The 25,006-nt window shown below is 36.9% G+C and overlaps 1 protein-coding gene and 1 non-coding gene across 3 annotated transcripts in view; both read left to right on the forward strand.

Moving 5' to 3' along the window:
* Positions 1–25,006, forward strand: part of PDE3A (phosphodiesterase 3A) — a 272,742-nt gene that overhangs the window by 136,365 nt on the left and 111,371 nt on the right. The gene's annotated exons all lie outside the window — the stretch shown is intronic.
* LOC119042857 (U2 spliceosomal RNA) lies at positions 21,823–22,020 on the forward strand. The gene has a single exon (XR_005081300.2). It is a non-coding gene; the product is annotated as a U2 spliceosomal RNA (small nuclear RNA).

Here is a 25,006-nt window from a genome sequence, read left to right on the forward strand (position 1 = left end):
TGCTGAGTATACTGAAGAGTACTTACTTCTAAGAGTGGGAGAGAACCAGGGATGAAAAGATAGACGAGGGGTGAGTTGGCAAAGTAGGAAGATTGCAAGACAAGAAAATGAGTTACTAAAAATTGCTATCTTATCGGTATTGAGAGCCAATGAAAAATTTCCCACTTGGAGATTTTTGCTTTTTCTCTGAGTATATATAAATGAGCACTAAATAATAATAAGTTTTCCAAGTAAAAGAAGATACCTTCCTCCTCTCGGACTTTTTTTGGAAACTGGTGAGGCTTTGACAGTTAATACAAAGTTGACCTAAAAGGTATCCGGAAACTCTTGATGCCACCTTTACCATCGTCCTCTCAATTCATGCGAAGATTATTGTCGGAGGCCCCTGTTGTGATGTGAACATCACACTTGATGAATGACACTTATCTTCACAGCCTTTACACACTAGATCAGGCACCCAAATAAAAATGTCTTTGAGTTCTGTGTGGTTGGTGCTCTTTTTCTATAGCAAAACTATTTTTCTCCCTAATAATATTATTCTCAGTTTGATTTCCAGTCAACCACTCTTCAGGTACCCATTTATTGGCTTTTAGATTCTGTGCTTTAATGAGCCAGCAATACTTTCTTTTTATTGAGATTGCACTGTATCTTTTAAAAAATAACTCATGTACATATGCCTAAGTTCCTAAACTGTTTCCAGGATCTAAAAATTCACTCGAAAAGTACTTTCCTGTCAAAGTTGGTAAAGAAAAAAAGTGCTGCAATTAAAGCCAGTCAACATAAAAAGAATAGTATTACAAGCCTGTATATTGTGTGTTCAAAACCTCTAAGCACCTAGTAGCGGAGATCTGTGTTTCAAGAATAATCTACAAATCTACTTAATGAGTTCATGACAAGGCAGGTGGTGCTTGGGGTAGTGCAGAATCAGTCAAAGCTATCGTCCATTTACTTTTTCGAAACATTTAGTTCCAGTCTTAACTGATTTTCCTTTTTTCCTTTTACTTACTGCATCTCATTTCATATCAATATGAGTTTATATTGATCATATAATGTTTGTCATTGATGATCTATCCTCAGTGAAATAAAATGTGGACCTAATAGGATCTTCATGTTTTAGAGCCATTACACATTCTTTCCTTTGTATTTTTGACACTTTGAAAACAACAGCAGAAACACAATTAAATAGCCACCTAGCATCAGAAAAGATTCATGCATCTCCCCTTTCTAAATGAGTCGAGAGAGATTTAGTTACACATTTCTAGTCTTGTATTTGATGATAGTGTTTGTACAACCTAATAGTTGCTCTCTTTCCTCTCCTTTTCTTCCCTGATAATAAAAATATCGCTTCTGGCATTAAGTGAGTGAAAGATAAATAGAAAGGCCACGAGTTTGATGTGCTGTTTCCTTTCTTTTTCCTCCGTCTTCCCCTCTCCCAACCTCCCTTTCTTGGCAGCCCTTTGCTCTCTGTTTGTTAGAGCTCCGACTCTGACGTAAAGAACTCACAGCAAGTGACCCCCGTGGCAAACCTGTAAAACATTATACAACATGAATAAGAACTTTCTTATTAGATCTGCAGCTGGCTGAGCGCAGACATATGGCAGCAAGGATGTTTTGGAAGAAAGGCACGGCTTGACAAAGAACCCAGTCTCTTGAATAAAGGTTTACACTGGCACTCCTTGATGTTTATAATACCTGATGCCAGGGGCAAGACGTTTTCCCCCCCATTATATTGTGATTTTACTGTTTAAACCCCATCATTTCATGCGTTGGGGCGGCTAAAATGTAGAAGCAGACATTTTATGTGTGTCTGTATAACTTTAAAAAAAAAGGCGAAACCCGCAAAACTTTCTCAGGCTCTGCCTGCCCAGCTGGAAGTGCTGGATTCTCTGAGGCCGGGGCTCTGATGGAAAGGGAGGGAATTTGTGAGAACCGACCAGCTCTTTCTGAGCAGGATTAAAAATGATGATCAAAGGGTACATACATAGGCTGTGGGTTTCCTGGACAGACAGCTTTGATAGGGTTGTTTGTTTTGGAGGGGGGTGTTGGTCATTGTTGTTATTCTTTTTAATTGTGAGTATTAACTCTCAATTGATAAAAATGTAGGCTGTGGATAATATACAACCGAGGAAGTTGTCACCTGGATTTACATCTGATTTACTGGTTCTCGATCTTTTCATTGCAGCCCTACTTTCATTTTATTCCCTTTCTCAACCCCCAGCTACCAGCATTACGAAGAACATGGCCACGTTTGGGAATTTGCACTAGCACTGGTGCTGAGTAATATATAGTGACATGTCCGATGGTGGCACTTGGGCAGTTGGCTGGGGAAGGGTGATGATACTTTTGAATTATGGGGTCAGGAACAGACAAGCTACACCTAGTGGCTAGCTGAGGTAAATGAATGAAAGCTGCTAATTCTACTGGGATTGCCTAGCTCCCTTTACTATCGATTCTTTGTGCCCTTGATGATATTTATAATATTCAGAACCTTTGATGTGGCCATTACCCTCCTAGTTCCTATTGCACCTGTAACAACTTAGTAACAACTTATTGCTAAGTAAGATATGCCCCCTGCCTATACCTGATAATATTTTTATTAACATCCCCATTCTGCAGCCGAGAAAACTGAGGCAGAGAGACATCCATGACCCTCCCAGAGCACACATCGCAGCAAAGGCAGGCTGAGCGGGGATTGTCACACTTAGAAAATAGGTGACACCTCTGGTGTAAGAAGTGAATATACCCTGAGAAGTGTCTGTTTATAGCAGGAACATAGTATATGCTGAGAGTAGACTCTCATTTTGAAAAATTGACATTAGAAAAGCTGTTACTAAGAATTATGTTGGAAGTGCTCTGAGTTATATTTTCCTGATTATTTAGGTTTTCCTATTAGAAATTATTGGGCAAGACAGACCTGTTAGTTAGTCTTTTTTTTTTAATTGTTGACACTGTTACAGATGTCCCCCACAGACAAGTTTGTCTTATTTGGGTGAGTTCATCTACATAAGAATGTGAGTCTGAAAACTGTTCTAGAATAATCGAGGAATGACTAGAGAGGTCTCGGAGATCATCTAATCCAGGAATCCAAAACCAAATCTCCAAATGAAATCTGTGAGTGGAGCATGCAGTCGATCACTGGACACAACTGACTCCACTTGGGTGTTTCTAGAAAGTGTAGGAGGCTGCACAGCTCTTATCAGGGTCTTTCCTTCAGTGGCTTCTATCAATAACACTCATGAAATATGTGGCACACAAACAATACATGCAATATTTTTTTATTTTGAAAAAAGGAAAATTGCTTCATTTGTAAATCATTGAGACACCCATTAGGTAGTCTATATTTTCAGTTTTATATTTCAGAAAACTAGGATGCATATTTTACGTGTCGAATTGGATTCCCCCCAAACAAGAAATATTGACGTCCTAGCCCCAATCCCGGTACCTCAGAATGTGAGCTCATTTGCAAGTAGCATCTTGACAGGGATACACTCAACTTTACTATGTCTGACAGGCACAACCTTCTCCAGAAACAGGAAATAAGACTCAGGTTATATGTTTCGTGACATACCTCTAATGTAAGTACCAAATAATAGATTCAAATATAATTTTCCAAGGCTTAAATATGAGTCGACACATCAATGCTAGTGATTTAAAAATACATTTATAAATAATTGGCATTATGGAAACATCCCATTTTTAAAACCGTTTTTTTTCAAAGTTAGAATTAATTAGTAAATTAACAAAAGAAATAGGCATGCATCACTAAGCTCAACAAATTAAAAACTGGAACATCTATCCATCAAGTCCTCTCCCAGGCCTTCTTATCTATGTACGTTAACTGGAATCATGCTCTGTTCATTTTAAAGGAAGTAACCATGTTTTAAAAAATCTCCATTCAATGTAAGTTCTGACTGGGTTTAATTAAAATCTTAGAGCAAATCAGAATTTGGATGCTGAGAATGAAAAGAAGATTTATTGTTGTCTGGCTCAGATTGCAGCCCCCAAAAAAGCACTTTTCCTTATCATAATCCAGAGGTCTGATCCTTCAAAATGTCACCCCAAACTATGCTGCTTGAAGTTTCCAGAGGCCAGCGGGGTTTTCCTTATCAGGACATATTTCTGATACCCACACAACTTTCCTCTTAGATACATCCTACTAAACTAGTTTCTGTTTATTTTGACATTCCAAAATAAAAGAGTTCCAGGATTTGTCCTGCTAACCTCAGCAAAAGCAGTGCCTCTTGTGCTCAGAAACTGAATCGATGTGAACGAATGTTTCCATATGTATTCTCCCAGGACAGTTTGTAATATGGTACAATTATCTTTTATTATTCCATCATTATAGAGCACAATAATGTTTATTGGATGTGAAGAGAAGTAATCTTAAAGTTTAAGAAACTTCTATATTTCTGATGCTGGACCTCATATTAAAGGGAATACAAAATGCATAGTCTACAGTTTAAAAATTGCTTCACAATTTAAGGAGCTTTCTTCTACTCACAAACATGGTATCGGGAAAGAAAGCACTTTTACATGTGTTCTTTCATGTGCCCCACTCTAAAATTCCTATGAAATGGGTACAATGAATAATTACTCCTCTTTTACCTAGAAACTGAAGCTCAGAGGAGTGAAATACATTTCTGAAAGGTGTTTACATACTAGATCCTAGATGTAAGCCTTAGTGTGAAATTTGTTCCATGGAAAAATGAAGTTGTACTACAGCAATTTATTTGAACATTGTGAAGTATGGCTTCATTAAGGAATTATTGTCAATTAAGACACAGGGAAATTATTAACATTTAAACAAAAGTAGTACTTTCTAAAATATCTAAGAAGTTCATTGAACCATAAGAGCAACTATTACCAGATTCACTTTACATGGAGATCCTAAATAATCTTTAGTTTTTAAAAATTTTTAAATCATTTTTATTGTTGTTCCAATACAGTTGCCTCCATTTTCCCACCACCACTCCCCACGGCTTTGTCCAGGGTCCTTCATACATACAGAGGGTCTGTTCTTTGACAAGCTTTCCCTTATTTCTCCTGTTATTTCCCTCCCCCCCCCTTCCAAATGATCTTTAAATTGTTTATTCTGGTTTTTGGCTGCTATTTTTTATTGAATTTTAGGAACTATGAAATAAGAACTTGTTTTGGGGGGGTTTGTCTGTTTTGTTTTTGTTTGTTTGTTTTTTCTAAATATGTCATGCCTTATGCCCACGTCTGATAGGTCTATCCCAGGGGTTGCTCAGTGGATAGACTTGTGCTGTTAGGTACCAACACATGCCATCTGTATACTTGCCACAGCAATATATAAAGCAAATGCATGGGGAACTTTAAAGAATTTCATTTTTGATAATGTTTGTTTACTAACATACCCTCTGAATACAAAATTGTTACATGTGTAGAGTCATTTTCAAAGTTGTCTAAAGAGATATAAATAAAATTATGATACAAGGAACAGACTGACAGCGACCAAAGGGGGGGGAGGGAAGGGTGGAAAGAAGGGAAGGGACTAGTCAAGGAACATGTATGAATGACCCATGGGCATGGACAACAGGGTGGGGATTCTCTGTGGGATGGGGGGGTGGGCTGGGTGGAGGAGAGCAAAGGGGGAAAATTGGAGCAACTGCAATAGAACAATAAAATATTTATTAAAAAATAAAAATAATGATAGATTCGTAGAACAGGAAGGGCAATCTTTAGCAAAATATGTGGTAAGGAATATGAAGATAGGATACTAGGCAATTGTTGCATTCTTATTTAACACAGAGTAGTTCGTGTGCATACTATGTAGATGTTTAGAATTTTTAAATTTTATTTTAGAAATTATTTTAAATCAGTACAGTCAGCAGCATTTATTTGGAGCTCAACAGGGGTTTTATGTATAGAATGAGTTAGACAAAGTCTCTGATCTCTTGAGTTTACAATTAAGATCGACAACACCACTGTGGCTGGATATAAGAGGCAAATTATTGGCATTCTGTGAGAACTTGAGCAGCGCTGACAGGAGGGACCAACACTTGGATGTCCGGTTTCTGTGAATTAGATTCTTATATAGAGAAGGTTATCCAAATCATTCTATAAGAAGATATTAAAGATCCCATGCATATTGAAGAAGCTTCCAAACATACTGCAATTATGTTGTGAGCTAGAACTCAGGCCATGACACTGTTTTCTTTTTGAAAGAGATATAATATTATTTTTTAATTCTTCAGTTATGTGTTTTCTTTCCCTCTAGTGAATCAAAGTTCCTTCAAAGTAGAAACTCATTCAACTTTTTATCTCTTGTATATAACCCAGCATCTGGCTGTTAATAAGTGCTTTGTAATTGTTGAATTAGTGAATGAAAAATAGGTCACATGGGTGTCCTCATCAAAGCAAGGGTATGATTGGCTTCCTGAAGGCCTTCATCCTTTGCTCCTCCCAGAGCTACCCTTGTGGTCCTCTTCTGTCAGCGAGATGGGTGTTATCTACCTCTGATAAATAATGCATGCCATGGGATTATTTTTTATCCTATTCACATTCATGCTTTAAGTGCAGTGTTCTGAGTGGCACAAGCCTTCTACTAATCTGAGTGATTAAAGAAATGGAAATCTGAGTGCTCGTTAACCACTTCAGAACTTGGGACACATTTTCTGGCTCAAGGATCTTTTAAAGGTGCACAGGCTGGAGCTGCTATTTAAATAACCCATGTAAAGCAAGGAAAGAGTGAGATTTCCACCCACCTTCCCACAAACACCCCATTTGGGTTGTCAATTCTCTATCACCTTTTGTTGGGCTTCTAAATTATTAGGTTTTGATTTTCTTTGAGTAATTATACCAATTGCACCCTCATGTAAAAAAGCAAATGAGATCATAAATCATTTATGGTCTTAATCTTTGAATGTGAAAGGGTGAGATCCTTGTATGCCAACTCAAATGTATTTTAAATGGACTAGACATTTCCTTGTGGAGAGAAGAGAGAATGAGTATTCATTTTCAAATACTGTTTTAACTCTGCATTTAGCAGGAGACTTTAGTGATCTTGCCATCCATCTCCCTCCTGCACATCATCCCATCACACAATCTACAGCTGTGTTTATAGACTTGTCTTTCTAAAACACAAATATGGTCATGTAATTCTTACTTTAAAGTGTCTGATACTCATTTTTGCCTTTAAAGTGTATTGTGAACCCTTTAGCTTCAAGTCCAAGGTTCTATATACTGTGTGTTGATCCCAGCCTACCTGGAATTCCTCTCCCCACGCCACTCCCACCATAATCTCCTATACCCAGCTCCAATGTTGCATCCTGTCCTCAGCTTACTTCTCAGTGTTGTCCCCCAGCCTCTCTGGGAAGTATTCATTGTTTTCATATTTGTTATTTAATAGCACCTAATTCATTCTTGATATGTGGTGGAGTACAGTGCAGAGGGTAAGAGCTGATGTTTCAAGGACAGATCTTTGGCAGATTCCACACAGTAAAGAGCTCTCTGTATGTCACAGTTCCATCATTTGTGAATGCTGGGAAATGATACCACTCCAGAGGGATTATTTTGAAGATTTTTTGGAATAACACATAGAAAATGCTTAATGCATTTGTGCCTGGAATGCTGTAAGGACTCAACCATTAGGAGGAAAAACAAATGGGTGTTTATATTTTATTTGAATTTGCTTATGTTTCTTTCCCCTCTGTTAAAACGAGATGGCCAGAATTTCATTTCTGTCTTCATTACACGAAGCATCTAAGAGCTCTTGGTGTATAATAATGCCTGTGTGGTAATTGATGTTAATATATGTGGAAGGTTACATATTGGTCAAAACAATTGTTTGAAACATTATCACAAGAAGATAATTAATATAAGCTTTAAATACCCATAGTAATGTTGTAATGGATACTCAAATATTTTGAGAGGAGTTTTAGTCATAGAAAAAAGAAAAATGAAAGCTACTGTGTGAACCATACTTTTAAAAAACAAATCTAAAAATGTCAGATATTATACCTCTTCAGTGGAGAATTACTCCTGGAGCCAACTAAGAAGTAAAAACAATGTAAGCGCATCCTTTGAAATCTTCCCTTGGTTCAGACCCTGCAGATAGAACTAGTGTAAGTGGAATGTTCCCCACATGATTCTGGAGCAGCTAATCATTGGAAGGAACGACCACCATGCACATACTTGCCACTTTCTACTAGAAATCGGCCATGCTTGTGCTTGCTGTTTAATACAGCTTAAATATATCTTACACAAAAAGAAGTTATAATGTTCTTTCTCTCTTCCAGAATATTTTCAGTGGCATACATCAAGTTTAAATAGAGATGCTGAATCTCATGCTTATCAGTTTTTTTCCTGAAGGTACTCCTTTAGTGTGTGTGGTCCGTGGGTGCTTGCAGGGATGTGTGCTTATTTTTCAAAAACAGCTTTATTGAGATAGAATTCACATGACATGAAATGTGCTGAAAGAGTACAGTTGACCGGGGTATTTTTGTATACTCACAGAGTTGTGTGACCATTATTGCTCTCTAATTCCGAGACATTTTCATCGTCCCCAAAAGAAGACCTATCTCCATCCGCAGTCACTTCTCATTCCTGCCTCTCTCCAACTCATCATCTCCAGCCCCAGCCAGCCTCTTATCTAATTTGTCTCTCTATAGATTAGCCTGTTGTGGACTAGTTTATAAAAGTCATCACACTATTTGTGGTCTTTTTTGATGGATCTCTTGTACTTGGTATAATATTTTGAAGGCTCATCTGTGTTGTAGCATGTGCCACTACTTTATTCCTTTGGCAAATGAGCCATGTGGGTATAGCACATTTTATTTATCCACTGATTAGTTAATGGAAATTTGAGTTGTTTCAAATTTCTGTTATTATAAATAATGTGCCTGTGGACATTCATGTTCAAGCTTTTGTGTGGACATAGGTTTTCATTGCTCTTGGGGGTATACCCAGAAATAAAATCACTGGATCTCTATGGTAACTTCATTTTGAACAGTTTTAAAAAATGTCAGTGGTTCTTAAAGTGGCTGTACCACTTCACATTTCCACTAGCAGACTATGAGGGTTCCCATTTTTCCATACCTTCACCAATATTTGTGTGTGTCCTTTAAATATTATCATAGCCATTCTGGTGAGTGCAAGGTGGTAGCGCATCGTGATTTTGGTTTGCGTTTCCCCAATAGCGGATGCTGTTGGTCATCTTTCCATGAGTTCGTTGGCTATTTGTATATCTGTTTTTGAAGAAATATCTGGTCAGTCTTTTGCCCACTTTCTAATTGGGCTATTTTCTTTTGGTTATTTAGAGATAAGGGTTCTCTATCCTGTGTAGAAGTATTGTAGATGGAAGTCCTTTATCAGATGTATGATTTCAAGATGTGTTTTCTTCCTTTCTCTGCTTCGTCTTTTCACTTTTTGATGTTACTGTTGTATGTGTGTATTTTAAAAACAAAAATCAGAGAAATTACTCTAAAAGCTAAATTTTAAAGTTAATGTTCTTTTTCCATGACTCATCTAGAAATACTGATTTTTGTATTATTTTCTGCAGTTCTTAGCTTTTTGAATAAAAGCTGTAAAATCTGAAGAGCAAAGTTCTTTGTTTCATTGTTTTCTACACTCTGCTCTTTGGTAAATAAGATGCTCCATGACAGATAACTTCCGTTTCAGATATACAATATATTTCACAATTGTCATTTGCTTTATTTTTTTGAGGTCATAATGTTAAAGGCCATGTTAAGTTTCATATTAAAAATAACATATGTCTTGTCCAGCATTTCTAAAATTTGTTTTATTTTCCCCTAAAGCAACTATTAATGCCAGGTTCTTTAATATACACCTTAGAAACATTGTTTTAATTTACTCTCCAAATTGATTTAATGTAAAAGATCTTGTTTATCAGAATTTCTGTCCCAGAGCCACACAACTCAGTCTCTGATACCTCTGAGTCCACCCAGAGCTTCTCAAGAGCCCCCTGGAGAAAGGCCACACCATGGGGCCCAGGCAGCTGACTCCTTTATGGGGCCTGGAATCAGCAGGGCAGTGACAGGGAGTCAGGAGGGTGGGGCTAGGGCATTCCCTGATGCAGTATGGTGGGGAGTGTCCAACCTAGGAGAGATGGTTTATGTAGGTGGTGTGGAAGAACTCAGGACAGGGACCCTGCTGGCTGTCCCTTCAGCTCTTTCCCACCGAGCCAACCAATCCAGTCTTTTTTTTTTTTTTTGCATGACTCCAGTCTGCTTCAAGCTACCCTCTCTGCTGGATCTCAGATGAGTGGCCACATATAAGATTATGTGTGTTGGCCCTGTATGAGGGCACCTGAGTTTCTAGCAGAGTTTGGTTTCTCATTGGCAGACAGAATTCCTGCTGATTTTCACAGGTAAGTGGACTCCTCTTGCCAGGGCTCTGGTGCTCTGGGCAGCGGAGCCCTGTGTGGGGTTGAGACCCCATGCTTCTTAGGGACCACCTTTCCATCAGAGTTATCCCTCTGGATTCTCAACCATTGCATATGGGAGTGGGCCCATCCCCTTCACATCTTTGCACCCCCTTTGGCTTCTTCTGTAAATCCTTGGTATGAGACTTCTGCTTAGCTAGTCTTCAGTTGGTTATTCAGGTTGACTGGTCTATAATTTAGTTGTAATTTCAGTTTGGTGCTGAGAGAAAGTGAGTATACTTACCACCTATTCTGCTGCCATCTTGGATCTCCCCTTTTAAAAGAGTTTTATTGGAACTTTCACATGGTGAATTCTGTTTATTTCTATTGGCCAATACCATGCCCCATGGTTTCCTGCTATGTAATGGAGATGAGGTCAGGAAATACAGTTTCCACGCTGGGCACATGGCTATCTCTAAGAAAACCAGGGTCCTATGAAGAAGGAAGAAGAGTAAGTTGTATCTGGTATGGGAAACTAGCAGAAATATCCACGTTAGAGCAAAGGGATAAATCATCTGTACTGCATGTGGATTTTGGTCTGCATCCCTGAGTTTACAGTATCTCAGGCTGTGTACAACTCCGTAAGGAGCTGCCACAGAATTTAAAATGAAAATAATATCCATTTTATTCATTATCATTTGACAAACATATTTCACAAAATGCTTTTTTTTTAGCAAGAGAACTATGTAGGCCGAATGAAATTGAGGACCAGGAAGTATTTTCAAAACTGTAGACACTTGAATCAACTCCTAACTAGATGCTTTCCTAGTTAAAGTCCTAACTGGGTGATTTCCCTTATTTAATTTTCTTCTGAAGGAATCAATCAGTCATTCTTTAAACAAATATTTATTCAATCTCTTAATTGGCGTCAGGCACAGTGCACACAGCAAATAAGACCAACAAGGGTTCTGTTGTTCTAAAACTCACTTTTTAGAATGAAAAACAGACAATAAGCAGTTATGAAATAAACAAGCATGATCATTTCAGATTGCATTAAGTACAGGAAACAGATGGCTATGCTGACGAGTAATGGGGGAAGATCAAGGTAAGGCTGGCCTCTTATTTACTCCCCAACCCCAGTACTTAGAACCTAGTACCAAGCCTAGCCCAGGGTAGGTGCTCATGGTATATTTGTCTGTGTTTGATGAGTGGATAGTTGATCAGATGGATGGATGGATGGATGACTGGTCAGTCATGGAAAATGTCTCTAAAGAAGGTGTTACTTGAAATGAAACCAGAAGGATGAAAATGAGCTAACAGAAATGAGAAAATTCATTCCAGGCAGGATAAGCAATAGCTAAGCCTTATAGCTTATAGCAGTGAGTTCAAATTTAATCCTAAAATAAACAAGAAGCTATTGAATGGTCTTACAGTGACGGTCTCATCTTATCTTCACAAAGTTCTATGACGATGCTGTTGTTATCTGCATTTCACAAACAAGGACATTGGACCTAGAAGTGATAAAGTAACTTAACCAGGTTCATGGAGCTAGTCAGAGGGAAATTGGAATTTGATTTCAAGAACATTCAGTCAGCAGTCCACCCTTAATGAAAACACAGTGTTATAAAGAGTCAGTAAATATTATATGTAAAGTAACTTGAACACTTGAATTGTTAAATCAGCAAGGAAGAGAGAGGCTGAAAATCAGAGATCTTCCAATTTAATGGATTCAATTTTTAAACAATTTTTAAAACAGCTCATATTGACATATGAATTGAATAGATAGCACAGTCTCTCAGCTTCTTTTGATTGATTTAGTCCTTTGAGGTTAAAATTGCCTTTGTGTAATAAGTTAAAAACTGGATTATTCTAAAAGGTCTAGTGTTAATGAATTTTTTGAATATATGGAACTTGCAAAACCAATAAATTTTCTTTAAGTTTAGAATAGTAATAGCTTGAAAGAGGAAAATGATTATGAACTCAAGCTGGGCTGTCTGGTTGGGCTGTGCTTTTCAATTGAGACTAGACATTGTGTAATTTTATCGATTCTGAAGAATTGAATTGGCTGCCTTCTAAGGACACTATCTTGGGCATTTTGTACACACTCTGCAGCCAGAAACATCATAAGAACAGTTATTACTATTTCAAAGAAAAGAAAAAGGAGAAGGAGGAGGAGAAAGAGGAGGAAGAGAAGAGGAGAGGAGAGGGGAAGGAGAAGGAGGAGAAGAAACAAAAGCTAGCAGGAAAATCACCCTAACACTCTTGATGAAATATTTAATATTTCAAGTCATGGTTGGAAGCAAGAAAATTTTTTGATTGTATGCTTCATTTAAGATGCCCCTCTTTCCCTTGAAAAAGAAATTCAGGGAATTTGCAATTTAGATGCATAATCAGATAAGCACAAATCCCATCTACTGTGCATTATTGATTCAAATTGACAAGGTTAGTGATGAACTGACTCAGCAGTCAAGCTTCCTCTTCTACAACCCAGAATGATGTTTTCTAGTAGCCATTGTTAAGTGGCTATTTGTCTATTTTTCTTGTGTTTCTTTTCTCCATATTCCCTTAAGTTCTTCATTTTGTTTTGCCTTTAATAGAGGCTCTGGTGCATAGTAGTTGCTTTAAAAGGAGAGAGAAAAAAGTGAATAAAGTCCTCAGCTCTAGTACTTAAGGTAATAACACAGAGAAAGCAGAGAATGGTAATCCTTTTTGCACCTGCAATTCTACACACTTCAGTTAATAGAGTACAAGCAACTTCAACTCATGCCATATGCTTCATTTTTTCTCCCACTTCCTTTTTCCTTGCCACATCATTTCATATTCTGATTTATTTTCCTTCATTCCTAGAGTCCCATATAATATTTCTGCAAAGGGAATACATGTCCAAGAAACTTTTTCTTTCTTTTTTTCCAGAAGAACACTAATTGTACAAACAAACCCATAAAATTATTTTCAGTATATTAATCGGGTCCTAGAGCCATGAAGGAGAATCAAGGGGCTATGTCCAACTTGGGGGCAGGAAATACTTTACCTTAAACTTAAGCTAGCGTATTATATCCAAGCCTTATCATACATTATTTCCAGCAACATTTAAAAAGCTGGGGGACGAAAGGCACAAGTTTTATTAGGACTTACTAATTGTAGAAAGTGGAACTAAAGTAATTTTGGCAATTCCAAGTTCAGAGGAAAGAAGAAACCCGAGGGACATGTAATGAGGCTGTGGCACATATTGTTCTCCACCACTTTCGTCAATCTGTCCTTTTCTCAACAACCTACACCCTCCCCACCCCCACCCTCAAAATGAGGCTGTTTATGGAGGAGGAAGCAGCGTGGAAAAATGCTTAGAAGTTTCTCATGTTGCTGAAGATTGTTTTGGCGTTGATGAAAAGCATTGAATCAAATAAGACTTAAACATTTTACAAACAGCATTTTTGGTAATTAAAAAAAAACTAATACTTGATTCTGTTATTGGAAAACTTTCAAGTATGTTTGGAATTACTTGGATATATAAATCTACTCTTTCAACTCTAAGTTTTTGAAATTTAACTACATAGCAATTATTTCCAGTTCAAATTTATCATCCGAATCAAGACAAATATAAAATTATACTTACACCAGATTTCAAGGCTTAGAATGAAAAAAGAATGTAAAAGATATTATTTATCCTTTTAAAAATATTGATTACATGTTGAAGTGATAATGTAATGGATATATTGAGTTTAAGGAAATATATTATTAAAATTAGTTTCAATTGTTTAAAAAAACATGGCTAAACACTGGCTAAAATAAGAAGAGTTTTACAAAAATCTTTTTTTTTTTGGAAAAATGTAACTTTCACATAAAAAGAAAATTGTATAAAAATGAAATCAGTATTTTATGACATTTGTCAGACTTAAATTCGTCATGCGAATTACTGAGATTTATTTTTTAAAGTGACAGTACTGGTTTTTAAGACCATTTCTGAAAAAAAGATGATGTAAATAGAGAGTTTTCCTTTGATTTAATTAGTTTTGTTGGTATATGTAACAGATTATAAACTAAGTAGTAATACATCTATATTTTTATAGGTCCACAAATGTAAACTATTTGGGGAACAAAGTAATTTTCCTATTTTCAGCACACATTATTAAATTCAATGCTACAATTTAAGAATTATATGTTGTTTATACCACATGCCACATATGAGAATATTTGATTAAGAAAAAGAGAAAAAAATCTTAAAGCTATCCAAATGCAAGACCTTGTAAATCTTGTTGAGTTACAGCTTTTGCTATGTCTGGATTTCATTATTTTCCCTGCAGTTTTCAAATTTTTCTTCTAAGGAAAGATCAATTTTATAGATAGTCTCATGAAGTTGCCTTGGTAAGTGTGACTGAGGTTTAATAATTTTCTAAGGAAAATAGTCTACTGTGAGTCCTCCCATGAGGCATTATACAAAGGAATCTCTGAATATATGGGAAAACAGAAATATTAGCATGATCCACTCTAAAAACAATGGATGAAGAGCTACAGATAATAAACGAGACCTGTATTTTTAAAATTATTTCTATTCAATTACCCAAATTGGCAGAAATAATATGAGGTAGCTTAATAAACCGTGAAGTACAGGTTTATAGTCAAATTCAGTGTTGCTCAGAGATTTTGAGTTTCACTTGAAGTAAAATTGATAGAGTTAATAAATTAAAGCTATAACGCTTTGTTTAATATTTCACAAGAAAAATGCATTTTGTTTTGCTGCTCAAAATTTAAAAGCTTTTCTCATTGAGGTGAAATTAGTTAATAGTATATAAATTTCAAGTATACAACCTTATAATTTGATATCTATATATGCTATTGAGTGCTCACACCTCTAGTCTAGTTTCCTTCTGTCACCATGTATTTGACCACCGTTGTCCAGGTTGCCCTCCTCCTACCCTACTTCTCCTCTGGTACCTACCATTCTGTCGTCTGTATGTACCACTGGGTTTAGTTTTGTTAGTTTGTTTGTTGCTTTTTCTGTTTCATATTCCACATATGAGTGAAATCATATGGTTATCTCCTTCTGTCTTACTCATGTCACTGATAATAGATCCATCCATCTATGTTGTCACAAGTGACAATATTTCATCTTTTTCTTTGGTTCATTATATGTAGCATATATTTAAACATTCTCTTCTGGTTATTTTAGAGATATTTACATGGGTTTGGGTGGTTTTAGTTTGTTGGTTTAGTTTTGTTTGCTTGTTTTTTCAGATGCATGTACTTGCTTTGGGAATTTGGTTGTGTTTCTAATAGATGACACACTAGAACTTGCAAGTCTTTTCCACACTGAACAGATGCTTACATGGCTTTCCCCCTCCCTGATTTTTTCAAATATTTGTTATTTATAACTCTCAGTCTTTTGCTATTTTTTATGTCTCAAGAAGATTTCTCATTTCTACATGCCTCTCTTCACCAGGGTGACCTAGTAATGTTAAAGTTTGCATTTTCCAATTGTTACACAGAAAATAAATCTGAATCGGATTCAGTAGGATGTATGGTCATGTACATATATTACATTTACTTTGAGGAATAATGCATTGTTATGTTTTACTTATAAATTTCATCAAATTGTTAAATTATGTGTTGGCATGGCCATTATAATTTAATAAAAAGCTCCCACATATATCATTTGAATTATATTTTCTTAAAAGGATTAGAATTCAGTAATACTGTGGAATATTATATAATTGTTAATAGTGATGAAGACACTAGCTAACATTTAATGAGTCATTACTATGTGATAGGTACTATTCTAAGCCTTCTTTGTGTAATGACTCATGTAATGCAACCAAAACCCACATGAATTTGATGCTATGGCTATCTAAACCCTGGAGCTATGGAAATCAAAGCACAGAGCGATTAAGTAAATTGTGCAAGGTCCTGTGTCTGGGAAGACCGAATATCCTGTCAGAGGAGGAATTTGAACCTGTCAGTCTGGTCTGTAGAACTAGCGTGCTGAACCGTTATGCTCCCCTTTATTAGTGGTCCAGAAGGTGCTTCAGGGTCCTGTGGTGCCTCTGGGTTGGCAAGCTCTACATTTCTCACATTTACATAGAGCATGAAGCTAGATCTGTAGCCAATGGGTACCCAATAAATATTTGTTAAAATAGTGTATGAATGAATGTTGAATAGGTGAATGCGGGAATGAATAATGCATACTATGAGACGTGCTAATAGAGAATTTAGTATGACTATACATCTGACACCTAGTATTCTATAAATATTGAGTTAATTACATAGCCAATATTTCAAAATATGATTAATGTATTTATACAGGATTTTCAGATAAATTAACTATTTCTTTTATTTCAAAGGTTTTTTTTTTAAGGAGATGGAGATGAGAGAGAGTAGAAAATAAAATTTTGAGAAGTAAATCCATCATGTTAACAATCACAAGTTTCATGAACACAGACCAAATCTCATGTCTTTTTCTTTTTCCTTACTAACCTACCTTTGTGCCCAGAACCTAATACTTGGTTCGGACTTAATAATTAATTGTTGTTACAAGTACTAGAGTAGGGAAAAAGTGTATGATTTGCAGCCAGCAGACCTAATTTCTTACGGAGTTTATTGGGGTGACTTTGGTTAATAAAACCATATGGGTTTCAAGTGCACAACTCTGTAGCCCATCATCTGCACACCGTGTCATGAGCTCACCACCCAAAGTCAAGTCCCTTTCTGCTAACACTTCGCCCTCTTTGCCCCCTTTTAACCCTTTTCACCCGCTTTCTTTCTGGCAGTCATCGTACTGTTGTTTGTGTCTGTTTTTTTTCTTAATCCCTTCACCTTTTTCACTGAGTCCCCCAACCCACCTCCCCCTGACAGCTGTCAGCCAGCAGTTCTCTGTGCACAGCAGGGAGGATGTGCACAACTGAGCGTGTTTTTGAAGCTCTTCACAGGGTCATGTCTCCTTCCCTTTTTCCTTTCAAACTGCTCTCCTGACTGCTTCCCTCACTGGCTCCCCCAGCCACTAATTTCACACGTCCTGGTCAAGGAGGACGTGTCCTGACACCAGGAGCTGAACCCCAGCCCCTGCGCATTGACATCTAATTCCCTGTCACCTCACAACTGGCCTGTCAGTACCACCATCGATGGCATGACTTTATTTTGTCTATTTAGTCTGTTTCTATTTTGTGTATTAGTTTATGTTGTTCATTAGATTCCACATATAAATGAAATCGTATGGTATTTGTCTTTCTCCAACTGGCTTATTTCACTCAGCATAATCCATGTTTAAGCATGGCTAGTGACGTCACAGTATCACCTCTTATAATCCATTTCCACACCTATGAAATAGGGATCACCTGCCTTTTTTTATAATGATGAACCCCCCAAAAACTATTAATCTCTTTTGAAACAAAGTAGTTCATGATCAAATACTTTTGGAAATACTTAGTTGAAGTAAGCTAAGCTCTTTTGCTTTAGGACTCCAAACTTTAACAGTGTCAGTATTTGGGACTATCCAAGGAGTAGTTACATTATGTAGCATTTCACAAGCTTATTTTACTCCATTACCATTTTTCGTAACATATCTCACAACATGTTTTGGCAGGAGACTGAGGTGATTGCATCATTAATAGTGCCAATAAAAGTACAAAAGTTCTATGTAATCAAGATAGTCAAGATATGTTAAGTAAAATAATGGAAGCTTTGTAGCATCAGGGGCCACATACAGGTTTAGGGCGAGGATTGTCTTTCTGATAACAGGGATAGCAATAGAGCTATAGAAACATTCTAAACCACAGCGAGGGGATGTTATCAATTAGATACAGAACTTGCAGTAGAGAGGCTGGGATTTCAAACTCCTGAATGTTTGGATTTCTCTCTATTTTGAAGTCTTCTCATTCCCTAATGTTTATAAAATTTTTACTGGCTGCTGGGTCAGAACTCTAAGAGGATCAGGGATTTACACTGTGCCTCGTGGATGCAATTTAGGTTGCTATCACCGACTGTGATAGGAAAAGCTGTCCTTTAATTTCAGCTTGTTAGTGTGTATTACTGTTTTCAGGCTGTCTATGCTTTCTAAGGCGGGTCAATGCTAAAATTCCTTTTTATTTTTCCTGCCAATGCATCTGAAGATTCAAGGTGAGGAGGATGGGAGAGAGCTACATTTTTCTGGGAAGGATAAAAAGATATTTGGATTCAGAGAAATACCCTCAAGGTCTTACTTAAAGCCTGGGATCAGGAAGCTAAAAGACGCACGCCCTCGCCCCACCCCAAGAGAAAAGGGCAGGAAGTAATGATGGCTCCTAAAAGCAAAACAACAAAAACAACAAACATCTTTGTAATCCCTTCAGAGATCTCTGATGGATATTTCTGTGGCTTTTCATGGTATTCAGTATAATGGAGCCGAGGCCCATTTCCCCATGAAATGTTCGGCACCCTCCCATCACTTGGTCAAGCCCTGTAGAGTGGGACGGATTTGGGGTGTGGGGTGAGGTGATGGAGTAATGGTGGGGAAGGTGGGCTATGGCTACACACTGAGGCTGCTGTGGATGCTTGGTTTCCCCGAAAGGAGCCGATGGATTCTCCCAGTTTGTAAATTTAATTATAAAAGAGGTTCAGTCATTTTTAGTACCATTTGTATGAGGCCTTTTGAGCCCCAAGCCCCAGCACGGAACCCTGGAGGACTGAGCAACAGTGTGTGTGAGCCTCAGGGATTCTGTTAACACCTTTGGTCTAAGGCCTAAGCCCCACACAGACTTCCAGTGTCCGTTTTCTGGAGAGTGCAGTGTAGTTTGGGGGCCTTTATGCTCTATGGATAATAAGAAGAGAAGGAAAAATATACCGAGGAGTAATAGCAGTTCCACTGCAAGGACTAGACAGGAGTGGAGCTGGCCCAACCTGTCAATCACAGATCTTTCCAGGCCTGGGGACTTGCTGTCAGTTCCGTAAGCCCTGCGGGTAGGGAAGTAAGTCATCCAAGCCGTCCAAGCCCATCTTTCCACAGGGAATTCTGGAGAGAGAAAACAGTTTTGTTTTGTTTTTTTAAAAAGGGTATTCCAAAGGAAGAATTCAAAGAGAGCCTGCCAGGAGCAAAGAAGAACTTTAATTTGCTTATCAAATTGAAAGTTCCATGCGTAACACAGTAGGTGGAGTTGAAAGAGAACCTCTGCTCTTACGCATTTTATGACTCTTAAAAAACAAAACACATGTACAGGGCCAGCGTTGCCCTATGAACCACGACTAATATAAGGAAGGTGGTACGGGCTCCGCAGATTCTTGTGTTGCATGAAATTAAGTATGAGTTCGAGGGAAGGAGGGTGCCTGCTCCATTAGTTTTCCTGTAGAAAATGTACTTTGTAATTTTTAATGAATGGAGCTGATGGTTAACTTTTGGACAATTTTACACCAATGAAAGGGAATAAGTACAACATATATACCTATGGTTTAAAAGACCCAGTCTTTTTAAAAATTTTGGCCCAAAGTAACTCAAACGTACTGTCCTTAGTCCCATCTCGGGATGTTTGTGTCTTCCATTTCCTCAGCCTGGCACGCCTGCTCTCCAGATGTCGGTGTGTCTGGCACTCTCACTTTCTATGGTTCACTGCTAAAATGTCACTTTTTCAGAAAGGTCTTGCCTGATCCACTTATATAAATGATTTATAGTTCTGTTCCCAGCCCCTACCCACCATTACCCTACTCCGGGATTCTTTATAGCTGTGTCATCACCTGGCGCATTATGTTTCTTCATCTTCGATCTCCCTTCCCTAGGATTGTAAGAGTGCCAGGAAAACAGATGAATCTCGGTTTGCACCGTGATGCACAAAGGTGGTGCCTGGAGTGGGTCCTTGAACATAGTAGGAGTGAGATGAATGTTTACTTCATGAATGCAGGATGGCATGAAAACGGGAGGTAGTGTGGTAACTTTTACATCTTTCCATGTATATTACTCTTATATGTTTTCCGAAATATGCCATACTAATTTTCAGCAAGTGGAGGAGAACAGATTTCCGGAGAATAAAGTGAGGACAGCAGCAGTGACTCTTACCCTGCGCCATTACCCTTTATCCTGTCAAACACTTCTGGCTGTTCTGAGTACTGGCTAAGAATAACTTCTTACTATTCATGGTTCTCCTGCCACTTTCGTCCCTTCAATAATAGTGAGGGTACATGTTTTTTTTCCAAGACACCCCTAAAAAGGCATTAATTTTTATATTAAATAAACAAGAAACAATAGAAGAAAATAGCAGAGGAAAAAAGTAGATATGCAAGGAAGGAAAATATTTTACCTACAGAAGTATACTTTCAACTATCTTCATTTCTCATGCTGTTATTAAAAATATCTCTGCTTGGCCAGAACCGTCTCGTCTCCATGCTGACTACTTTGCTTCTCCTGTGAACTTTGTAAGTTTGCGTCTGGCAGCAACTTTGTTTCCCTTGGAACTTACTACTGTGTAACATACTGTTAACTGAAGGTTGTGATGTAGAAATGTATTATTAAAAATAAGAGCAAGAGAGAGAAGAATTTATTCCATAAGGATGAAAATGACTTAGTGTCAAGGAAGTTAGGGTTTTCAAAGTGCTTTATATAACAGATTGTGTTTCTTTACAAGAAAGTGTATTTGTTTCATACAATTAAATAGAAGGGTCTTCCTTTTGTCTATCCTGGTAGTAATGGAGGCTTAGAGGGGAGGAAGGATAGTGTTTTGAGGGATTTTTTTAAAAAGAGAATTGCTTCATCAGATGGAAAGGTTTTGTTTGCCATGTGTAGGTATAACCTTGCTAACCTACATACAAGGTCTATCCAGAAGGTGTCCAGTCATGTAATATGAAAAATAGACATTTATTGAAGAAGGTACAAGATAGAAGAAATATTGTACATAGGACAATGACATTTCAGTCCCCTTCAAAGTAGGTACCTTGGGACCTCACACAGTTCTCCCAGTCACCATGAGCTGTCCCATTGTATTTTCCTGAATCTCATCGTTGATCTGAAATCTCTTCCCTTTCAAAGGTGATTTTAGTTTTGGAAAAAGCCAGAAATCACAGGGCACCAAATCTGGGCTGTAGAGGACTTGAGTCACCTGAGTGATTTGATGTTTTGCCAAAAAACTTTGCACAGAGATGTGATACATGAGTGGGTGCATTATTGTGATGAAGCTGCCAATCACCAGTTGTCCATATCTCTGGCCTTCTGAATCATCTGAAGTTTACACAGAGGAATGTTCAAGTTTAATGTAAAATTGATGCAGATTCCTTGCTCTAGTTGCTCAGTCATTTAAAATGCAATAGGCTGCATAGTATACATGCTCGCTCTGTGGAATCCACCACCTCCACCAACTACAGTGAAGTTGTCATTGTTCACACATGCACATTCCAGTCCACTCTCCTTGGCTGCCAGGTTACATCGATGTGGCACAAACCGTCCTTGTTAAATTAACAGTGGCTGGACTTTTTCCAGACAGACCTTGCATCTGAAACCTTCTGGTAAGATGCTTATTAAAGTGTTGATACCCATCGCTTCTCGGCCTTTTGGCTGAGATCAAATGTAGTATCTGTTCTTATCAGTTTGAAATGTTGTTACCCAGAGGAGTAGTCATCGTTCAATACTGTATTGTACCATGTATCTTGGTCACTTTTTTGCCCAAATTTTTGAGGGAAAAGTAAGGGTGTGCATTATACATGGTTAGTACCTGAAATACCTTGTATCTATTCTTGTGTTTTGTAATTATTTGTTAACATAAAATTTTTCATACATTAATATGTTCAAAAATAAATGCTAAAATTCCTTTATAAAACAAAAAACAAATTGTCTCCATATAATAAAATTAAAAATTAAAAGATTTTTTCCTGGAAGTGTGGGTCATAAACATGTGTGCGCATTATACACAGCAAAATATGGGGGCCAACCAATATCTTTTATAGATGGTGAGAGACAAACGTTCTGTCTTCCTGAATTAAGCAGCCATGTACTCCTTGTCAACCAGAATGTATTTCAGTTTTTTATTTTTATTCATTTTTCCAGTCTCAGTCTCAATCCCTCCACCTTGTGTTTTATGTTGCCAGCACCTGCACGTAACTAATCTCAAAATCATAAGTATTCCTCCTCCTAAACTAGTACTATTAGTAGTATTGTGTCACATTGATAGACTTGGTCTCTTTTCCCAGAATTGCCTAGATATGCTACTGCTCCTCATTTATCATGAAAGCTTAATCCAGATGAATTCAATTGCAAAAAGAAAAAAATAATTCCACAATTTCAGCTTTGGCTCCTCGTTGTCCATGACCCATTTCTGTCTTTTATTCAATCCCATGGTAATGTCAAGAAAATGCTTCAGTCTTCTGTCATTAATACTAATCTTACATGTTTGATTCAGAGGCTGCTTTGACTTGCTCATTGGTATGACATCAATATCAGTATGCACTGAATTCCGAAATTCACTGACTTCATTGTGCAAGCTCTCCTCCTCACTATTTATTAAAATCAACTAATTATTTTTGTTTGTCTTCATCTGTTTTGACTAACAGTCAAGAGAGTAGGAATAGAGAGGTGTCTATGTACTTTCTGAAACATTTAGCCCTGTGGTTTTGCTTTAACAGGAATATGTACCTGTTGCCAAATACTTTATTTTAATTGAAATAATCTGTAATATGAAATAAGTCAGGCATTTTTCTATTGGAGTATAGGTTTTTCATACATTTATATTTTTATTTTATTTTTTTATTTTTTATTGAGGTAAATCATATGTAGCATACAATTTACCATCTTGACCATTTTTTCACTTAATCAAAAGTATATTTCTTAACAGTCAATATTATTTGTATTAAATTTCTGGATTTTTTAAAGGACTATTGAAAATATTCTATATATTTTAGTCTTTGGCTCATGATCCGAGGACAATGCTTATAACAGGAAAATAAACTCTATGTGCAAATAGGATAAAATTCATATGCTGTCCCATGCTAAAACAAAGCTACCCTCATTCCCCACTTTCCACGCAGCCCCCATCTGTGCCAGGTATGAAGAGGGATAGGTACCCAAGACCCTAACCAGCTCCCACCACCACCCCTTCCTCTGCATTAAAACAAAGCAAGTTATAGAAAATACTACAGCAAACCACATGGACCCACTGAAATAATTAATGCTGATTTTCAGCTCAGATTAATTTAATTCAAAATAAATTTTTACTGGGAAAGCCCTTGTATGATTTCCTCAAGGGCAAAGGGAAAAATATCCTGCTGATTTCCATTGAATAAAGAACATTCCAATGTTACATTTATTACATCAGAGTTCATTCCTTTTCAGATTATATTTCACTTAGCATGCAGATTTCTATAACTTTTCATTACTTTGAGTAAAGTAGTTAATAGTATACATTTTAAAATATCACATACTTGGTCAACTCAGACTATTAAAATGTAATGTAGTAATGATATTAAAATATAATGCTAGAATAGAATATAATTTCTTTACCTTAAATAACTCTCATTGGTCTCTTGTATAATTCTGGAAAATAACTATGTCTGATACATAAATTTTAGAAAACTTTACTGTTTTATGCTTCAAAAGAAAAAGGCAGATTTTAGAGTAAATTTTTGGAGGTTTATTTTATAAGTTCTGACTTGTAAAGTAACAAAATTTTCTTGTAGCGAGTGATGGCCCAAACTTGTTTACATTATGACTGTTTTTGTTCTTTGACTAAGCAACATCATCTCTAAGATAGTTAATGACAGACAGCAGTGAATTCCATGCTTTTCGTCTCTTGGTTCTGATCCCGGCTAAATGTACCTTCTTGATTTACTACTTATCATCATCAAATATTCTCTCCTTGAACAGTATATTTTGGAATACAATTTGTGTTTGTGAGGTTTGTTTGCCTCTTTTTATTGTGATACTGATACATAGTAGAATTTGCCAAGTTCTATCACATGATTTTAAACTTATTCACAAAGAGGATGATAGTTATTACAGGCTTTAGAAATTATTCTCTTCAGAAGGCTAAACAGTGAGGGAAAAGAAAAGATAAGCCTTCTGCTTAAAAATCAGTCTACTCTAACAGCATAGGGCTCAAGTTCATTATCTCTTTAAAGCTGCCAAGTCAGGCATCTCATCTTTTTGTTGTGAATGAAAGGTAGTCCAGAGCCTCAATAAGGCAGGTGATTGAAATGTGTCAAGAATTAGTTTTGATAATTCAGGTGAAAAACTAATTAAGTGTTCTCTTAATTTATATGTTTCCAAATCAGACTCTTTATCTCATTATTTGATTAGTTGTCTGTTAACTTTATTCTAATTAACTTTAAATTAGTATTGATGTGTGGCGGACCCTGGCCAGCAGAGTTCGCCTGTTGTGGCTTATGGCGAGAATGAATGCACAGGGATGCAAAGGGTATCAGCCACACTGATGAATATTTACTAGCAGGTGTAATGTGGATAAGTACATAAATTTAAAAAATAAAGCATTAAATAAATATCAACTCGGTAAGCATTCAGTTTTATGTGATGATTCTCTGGGCTACTTTACCCAAAATTGTGTTATAATTAAAACACTGCTTTAATGTCCACGGCTTGCAATAATTGACTATGTCATTAAAAATGAGAAATTTAAAATTATTTTGTCATATTTTTTACTCATTATACAATGAGCATTTCTCATGTAATTTTTTGAAAAGGCCTTAAAAGCCATATTTTAATTGCTATGT

Source organism: Artibeus jamaicensis, unplaced genomic scaffold (assembly GCF_021234435.1).
Source record: "Artibeus jamaicensis isolate MK-2021 breed Jamaican fruit bat unplaced genomic scaffold, CSHL_Jam_final contig_233, whole genome shotgun sequence".
NCBI classification, from domain to species: Eukaryota; Metazoa; Chordata; class Mammalia; order Chiroptera; family Phyllostomidae; genus Artibeus; species Artibeus jamaicensis.